Source organism: Chiloscyllium punctatum, chromosome 42 (assembly GCF_047496795.1).
Source record: "Chiloscyllium punctatum isolate Juve2018m chromosome 42, sChiPun1.3, whole genome shotgun sequence".
NCBI classification, from domain to species: Eukaryota; Metazoa; Chordata; class Chondrichthyes; order Orectolobiformes; family Hemiscylliidae; genus Chiloscyllium; species Chiloscyllium punctatum.
In genome coordinates, this window is record NC_092780.1 from 12665586 (window position 1) to 12674219 (window position 8634).

Below are 8634 nucleotides of genomic sequence, written 5' to 3' on the forward strand. Positions count from 1 at the left end.
GGGACTAAAGGTAGCTTCAAATCTCAGTTGGTAGCAGATGGAAATGAATATCTCCTGTCATTGTCCAGTTACACCCTGATGACTATCTCAATCTCACAAGGTATTAAACCACAACACTGGATGTTGAAATCAATATAAAAAGCATCCTTTTATTTGGAAAAAGGACTTTGAACATGTAAAAGTCACATGATGAGGGAGTCGTGCTGTTATCCACTTTTAAAATCAGTTTAAAGCTGTTTGCATGTAGTTTTATCAAAGTTAATTCAAACAACCAAGGGGTAATTAACAGCAACAACTTGTAAGTGGTAGATGCCAACAGAGAGATGGACCTCATCAACCTGTTCCAAGTTCAAGTTCACTGAGAAAGAAATTTTTGGAAGTAAGTGACATGAAACCTCATAGCCTAACGAGAATCCTTAAAATTAACTTTAAAGACCATTACATTAATGTTAAAGTATCAACTTAATACAAGTAACAAGGCCAGTCACACAGGAGACCTCAGATTATAAACTGGAGACTATGTCAACTTTAATTCCAGTTTCCAGTGACAATTCATGTGAATTCATCTGAGTGAGTAGGTGAAACATTTTGTTTCAAATTCTGGATGAATAAATAACATACTTTATATCAAAACTCACAAAATCTTGCTGTTTGATTACTTAATTGTGATACACATACCAAAGGTTAGAAAACTCATGCCTATTTTATACAAACTGATCACAAAGAATAAAGAGAATGTCAGTTCTGTTTGTGACAATAGTCACTTCTGTTCAGTTTGTTATGAGCATGGTGTTTTACAGAGTAAATCCTATCCTAACATATGGTGATCTTCCATTGCTCTCTTCTGTTCTTGTGTATATATGGCTAACTGTACAAAAATTTCCATTGTGGCTTTCATCTGTTGACAATAAAAATTTTAATATTGCCATTTTATATAAAAAGCAGCCTCTTCCATTGAGATTTCATATTAAGGGTTCACCGGTGATTGCTGAAACTGAACTCCAACCAGAACCCATTATGTCAGTTTCAGTAGCATAGCAGCGTGTCGGTATGAAATCTCCTCCTGCAGATGGAACGCTTAGGATTGCCAATTAATAAAGGACAAAGGAGGAAAACAACTCCACAATCTGGTGCATCTACGTCTCTAGAACAGATGTAGTTTGAGGATGGCATACCAGAGTTATCCCAGGAGATAGTTGAGAATCCAGCTTTCCATGACCATTCACTAAATCTCTTGCGACTCTTGGCAAGGTATAATATCTTGTTTACAGCCTGAGAAATGAGGCACAGTAACTCCCATATGCTTCAAGTTCCCTTCCTGTTTTTGAGTCTTACATAGAATCCTTACAGTGTGGAAGGAAGCTATTCAGTGCATCCTTCCTATCAGAAAGATGTTGTGAAACTTGAAAGGGTTCAGAAAAGATTTGCAAGAATGTTGCCAGGGTTGGAGGATTTGAGCTATAGGGAGAGGCTGAACAGGCTGGGGCTGTTTTCCCTGGAGTGTCGGAGGCTGAGGGATGACCTTATAGAGGTTTACAAAATTATGAGGGGCATAGATAGGGTAAATAGGCAATGTCTTTTCCCTGGGAGTCCAGAACTAGAGGGCATAGGTTTAGGGTGAGAGGAGAAAGAGACCTAAGGGGCAACTTTTTCACACAGAGGGTAATATGGGTATGGAATGAGCTGCCAGAGGAAGTGGTGGAGGCTGGTACAATTGCAACATTTAAGAGGCATTTGGATGGGTATATGAATAGGAAGGGTTTGGAAGGATATGGGCGGGTGCTGGCAGGTGGGACTAGATTGGGTTGGGATATCTGATCGGCATGGGCGGGTTGGACAGAAGGGTCTATTTCCATGCTGTACATCTCTGTGACTCTATGACTCTGAATCCACACCGAACATCCAAACAGCATCCCACCCAGACACTTCACCCTACCCTATCCCCATAACCTTATGTTTACCATGGCTCATCCACCTAGCCTGCACATCCCTGGACACAATGGGCCGTTTAGCTTGGCCAATCCATTCAAACCTGCACACTTTTGGACTGTGGGAGGAAACTGAAACACCAGGAAGAAACCCACGCAGGCACAGGGAGAACATTCAAACTCCACAAAGACAAACTTTTGAGGGTGGAGTCAGACACAAGTGCTAACCACCGCACCATCATACCACCCAATGGGGCCCCAGCTTTTGGGGTGAATCCCACTCTTCTCACTCAAGATGTTTTGGACCCACATTCTTAAGTCCCTATCAGAGGAACATAAACCGACTGATTCCCACAGCTACCTAGACTACACCTCCTCCCACCCTACCCCCTGTAAAAATGCCATCCCATATTCCCAATTCCTTCGTCTCCGCCGCATCTGCTCCCAGGAGGACCAGTTCCAATACCGAACAACCAGGATGGCCTCCTTCTTCAAAGAACGCAATTTCCCCCCAGACGTGATCGACGATGCTCTCCACCGCATCTCCTCTACTTCCTGCTCCTCCGCCCTTGAGCCCCACCCCTCCAATCGGCACCAGGACAGAACCCCACTGGTACTCACCTACCATCCCACCAACCTTCATATACATCGTATCATCTGTCGTCATTTCCACCACCTCCAAACGGACCCCACCACCAGAGATATATTTCTCTCCCTCCCCTATCAATGTTCCGAAAAGACCACTCCCTCCGTGACTCCCTCGTCAAGTCCACACCCCCCACCAAACCAACCTCCACTCCATGCACCTTCCCCTGCAACTGCAAGAAATGCAAAACTTGCTCCCACACCTCCCCCCTACTTCCCTTCAAGGCCCCAAGGGATCCTTCCATATCCGCCACAAATTCACCTGCACATCCACACACATCATTTACTGCATCTGCTGCACCTGATGTGGCCTCCTCTATATTGGGGAGACAGGCCGCCCACTTGCGGAACGTTTCAGAGAACACCTCTGGGACACCCGGACCAACCAACCCAACCACCCCGTGGCTCAACACTTCAACTCCCCCTCCCACTCCACCAAGGACATGCAGGTCTTTGGACTCCTCCATCGCCAGACCATAGCAACACGACGGCTGGAGGAAGAGCACCTCATCTTCTGCCCAGGAACCCTCCAACCACAAGGGATGAACTCAGATTTCTCCTCATTTCCCCTCCCCCCACCTTGTCTCAGTCCCAACCCTCAAACTCAGCACCACCCTCCTAAATCGAAATCTTCTTCCTGACCTCTCCGCCCCCACCCCCACTCCAGTCTATCACCCTTATCTTAACCTCCTTGCACCAATCGCATTTCCAACGCCCCTCCCCCAAGTCCCTCCTCCCTACCTTTTATCTTAGCCTGCTTGGCACACTTTCCTCATTCCTGAAGAAGGGCTCATGCCCGAAACGTCGATTCTCCTGCTCCTTGGATGCTGCCTGACCTGCTGCGCTTTTCCAGCAACACATTTTCAGCTCGCTATCAGAGGAACCAAGGATCATCCTAACCTTTTCAGAACATATCCAGGGAAAAGGTTTTTCAGTTTCGAAAGGGAAGCTTGAAGTCAGCAGAGGCTTGTTGAGCCGAAGAGCCTGTTCCTGTTCTTCCTTCTTAAATTCATTTGAATTTAGAAAAATGGGAAGTGATCTCATAGAACGTACAAGAGTCAGGAGGGGTTTGACAGGCTAATTGCTGGGTGAATGTTTCTCTTATTAGGAATCTAGAATTAGGTGGCACAGTTTACAAATAAAGTGTCTTGTATTTAAGATGGAAATGAGGAGGAATACCATCCCTCAGGAGATTGTCAGTCTTTGTAATTTTCTTCCAAAGGGAGTAGTGGAAGGTGCACCATTGAATATATTCAAGGCTGAGTTGGACAGACTTTTGTTTCCAAAGGAGGCAAGGATTAAGAGGGACAAACGGGGAGAGTGAAGTTAAGGTGGCAGACACAGCTGTGATTTTCTTGAAGAGGGTGTAGGTTTGAGGGGCCAAATGGCCTGACTTGTGTCTTATGAAACTTGGGCAATAGCAGGTAATCATATCTTGTGGGAATAGGGCCGTAACTTGTCCAGTTCAAAGCGTGCTGACAAGCCTCCTTCCTCAGTAAATGTTATCACTAACCCAGACATTTACATGGCCATTTTACCCATGCCAATGCAAAAATTACCAAAGTTGTGAAGTCAATTTTACACCCAAATAAAAACAAAATACTGTTGAGGCTAGAGATATGAATAAGAGTCATTAAATTCAAAATGTCAACCATGTACTCTCTCCACAAATGCTGCAATCCCCTGCACTTTCCATTTTACACCAGTTTGGTAACTGGCTATGCTAGGATTCTGAACTCTTGTCCTCTGGACTGCAAGGGCTATAAAGCTCCCATGCAATGACTGACTTGCCCCATCGGCCAAATCCAGGGCTTGTGTGATGTGCATGGCTTTGTGATGACTCAGCCACACTGCACAGTGAACTGATATATCATCGCAATGCGAGTCAGCTTCTGAGTATGGGATTAATCCGCAATAAAACATACTGGCAGAAGAAATCTGGCACCAACTATGCAATTCATTTTACATGGGAGACAGCACCATCTCTCAGAAAATATATGATGTGAAAACATTGATGGATCTGGTAATGTGCAATACAAAGTTCTATACAAAGCTGAGAAGTGCAAAAATCATTAATCTTTTGTCACCAGTTTGGAGCTAATCCAGTCAGAGGCCAATCTTATTTGAAAACGAAACTCTTTCCTCCGATCTTCAGTGTTACTCTTTGGAAGTTGCATGATATTCTGCATGAAGGCAAGAGAGAGAGAGAGAGAGAGAGAGAGAGGAGGAGAGAGAGAAAAAAAAGTCAGAGCTAAAGCATTAGAAAGTGATTTTGCAACTCGGACCATGTTTGCTAGCACAAACAGAAATATTAATCCTTCTCGCTGTTCTCCCGAATGTCTTCACCTCACTGCGAGAGTTCGTTGGAAGTCAAACCCCGCTATGCCTGGTGTCACAACAAAAGTCAAAGAATTTATAATGGTACACAAAATTCCCCAAGAAACCTATAAAAAAACAAGAACTGCAGGTGCTGGAAATCTGAAACAAAAATAGGAATTGCTGGAGAAACTCTCAGCAGTCTGGCAGCATCTGTGGACAGAGAAACAGAGTTAACATTTTGGGTCCAATCTGACAAAGGACCCCAAGCATTGACTCTGCTTTCTCTCCACAAATGCTACCAGAACTGTTGAGTTTCTCCAGCAATTTCAGATTTTCTCTCCAATTTACCTGACGTTTAGACCCAGGTTGACAGAAAGCAAGGACCAAGTTTCTGTGCTTAACAAAAATGGACATCTATTACAAATAAATCAATTCTACTTACAGATAAGCAAGAGTGACCCATTGACATATAACCCTGGTGGTTAAAAACTTGAACTCCTTATAAAGTTGTGCCTGCATGTACATGCAGCCACAAACAAAATCATGAGTGTTATGGACAGTGTGAGAAAGTGGAAAGGCAGCCCGATGGACCCTGGTGACATGGGATGCTGAACTATCCTTTCTCCTTGTTATCATTTGCTGTTCATTGATCTTTCTGGTCAGGTACTTTGACTTGCATGCAGAAGTACAGAGTGGTTGACTCACACTTATGAAGTCTCTGTATTAACGGCTAAAAACCAAATCTTACTGCAACCCGTGAATGAAAATAAATTGGCTTTCTTCAGACTTGAAGTGCTTTTACTGCCGAGAAAAGACAGCTCCTTCCTTTTCAGAGGTCCAACGGCTTCTGGCCAATTATTCATACCACAAGCTGTTCAGCTACCTGGGAGACAATCACATTGTTGTTGACAGGCAGAGGGCCTTTGACATCAACAACTTATCATCACTATACAGACCAATTAGCTACCTGTTGCTGCCTGAAGCGCATTTTGTTCACATTACCTGGTTCCCGCTCATCTGTAACTAAATCTTCCCCACTAGTTGTACTTAACAACAAAGTAAACAATATGTGCTGCAGCTTGATTTTAAAAATGGCAGAAAACCCTCTAAAATTCATAGTTTTTACAACAGTCCTTTTCCCAATTCAGTCTGCAAAAAAAGTACGGAAAAATAAAAATATACAGTTTTTACACCTTAGAATACCATGCTGCTACAGCAATGTTATGTTGGTACTGACTCCATCACAGAGCCTTTGATCAATGTTAGTGCATTCAAGGCTCCTCATTAATGAGCGTTGGCTGATGGAATAAAAGACATGTCTCATTCTGGAAAACTTAAGTGAGTGTCACATCAGCTCATTAATGTACTTTGATTTTTTTCTTTAATGCAGCAATATTAAACATAGAACTTCAAATAATGTTGGCAAAGCCTAGACTGAGTTGTTTGTTAATGATGGTTAAAGTAAAATCTTGATTCAATTAACCACTCACTCAATATCTTGGCAAGATTCAAAGCCCTTGAATTTGATTGTAGTTCAGTTAGATCATAAAATGTTCAAATTGAAGTTTTATTTAAATAGTTAAATTAACCAAAAAGGTGAAGTCGACATGATCCCACAAACTGTGATTTACAGCAGAGTTTTATTTTTAAATAATCAAAGCTGGCACAGTGGTTAGCACTGCTACCTCACAGCGCCAGAGACACGGGTTCAATTCCCCCCTCGCAATTGTCTGTGTGAAGTTTGCACATTCTCCCCATGTCTGTGTGGGTTTCCTCTGGGTGCTCCAGTTTCCTCCCACAAGCCAAAGATGTGCAGGTCGGGTAAATTGCCCGGAGTGTGAGGTGCATTAGTCAAGGACGAATGTAGGGTAATGGGTCTGGGTGGGTTGCTCTTCAGAGTGTAGGTGTGGAGTTGTTGGGCCAAAGGGGCTGTTTCCACACTGTAGGGAATCTAATCTTTAAGGGAGGAAGGAGATGAAAGGAAGAAAAAGTCAGTCATGTAGAGAAGTCATCATATTCAGGGTGAGGAAGATGATCTAGATTATAGAGTCATAGTCATAGAGATGTACAGCACGAAAACAGACCCTTCAGTCCAATTTGTCCATGCTGATCAGATATTCTACATTTATATAGCCCCATTTGTCAGCCTTTGGCCCAATCTCTCCAAACCCTTCCTATGCCTGTACCCATCCAGAGGCCTTTTAAATGTTGTAATGGTAACAGGCTTCCTCTTGCAGTTCATTCCATACACACACCACTCTCTGCATGAAAATGTTGCCTCTTTTAAATCTTTCCCCTCTCACCTTAAACCTATGCCCTCTAGTTTTGGACTCTCCCACCCCAGGGAAAAGACTTTGACTATTCACACTATCCATGCCCCTCATGATTTTAACAACTTCTATAAGATCACCCCTCATCCTCCAAAGCTCCAAGGTAAACACCCCCAGTGTCTTCAACTTCTCCCCATACCACAAGCCCTCCAGTCCTGGCAAGCATCCTTGTACATTTTTTTAAGTCCAAAACAACCATGTCTAACTGCTCCGAATAGGTCCGTTTATCTGACCCGACTGCAGAAATCCAGTAAAGGTTGTCGGCTCACTAACAAGTATTGTGGAATAATGGGATTAACATCAGTAGTATGTATTATGTATTAATGCATGATGACTTTAGAAAGAGAATGAAGAAGATGCAGAAGCTCTATGAAAGTTTAAGCCAATGTATGTAGAGATTAAACTGTAATTAACAAATAAATGTAAAATAAACACTTTCTCTAGAATTTAAAAGGAGTTCTAATTGAAGTCTTCAAGATATTAACTGGAAAAGACAGGGTAGATAATCAATTTTCACTGGTTGGGGATTCTGGAAATAGGGCACATTATCTAAAATGGACCAGACCGTTCAGGAGAGATGTTAGGAAGCACTTCAACACGCAAAGGATAGTTCATGGACCAGCAGAGCATTGTCACAATGTGGATTGGCTACCGGGATGAAGATTTGCATCAGCGCAGTCACCACTACTGGAAGGAGGACCTCAGCAAGACACCCTCTGAAGACAAGCAGTCACCTGCACTGAAGAGCAAGTTGTTGTGGGTGTGATGTCAAGGAGTGGTTAAAGCTGAAAAAAGTCGTTGGACTGTTCTGTATCACCTGTCCTTCGTGGAGAAGTTTATGAAGAAAAACACCTTTGACCACAAGTCCATCAGGAAGTGGTCAGCACATAGTGTCCTCGAGATTCTTCGGGAAAAGGAGAGGGCGGATCCTATCGAGTGTTCCCTGAGCAGACTCTCAAAGTAATTTGGCAGAATGCCTCATCGCCAGAACTTTCCAACAAGCACCAAGACATGGCTTGGCTGGTGGTGAGAAGGGCTCTGCCTGTGAGATCCTTTATGCACGCCTGGTCTCTCTGCCACACCTCATGCTGCCCTCGAAGCGGCTGCGGGGGGGGAATGAGATTTTCACACACCTCCTTCTGGAATGTGCCTATGCAGAACACGTCTGGATAGGAATGCAGAGGTGTTTGTTGAGGTTCGTCCCGAGCAGCGCCGTGACGTAGGACTCCGTGCTCTACGCTCTGTTCCCCAGGACGCACACTGAGAAAAACATCAACTGTGCCTGGAGGATCATCAACTCAGTGAAAGACGCTCTTTGGGCGGTCCGAAACCTGTTGATCTTCCTGCTGTAGGGGTTGACCCTGACTGAGTGTTGCAGACTGGCACATTCCAAGGTCCAGGACTACGTATTG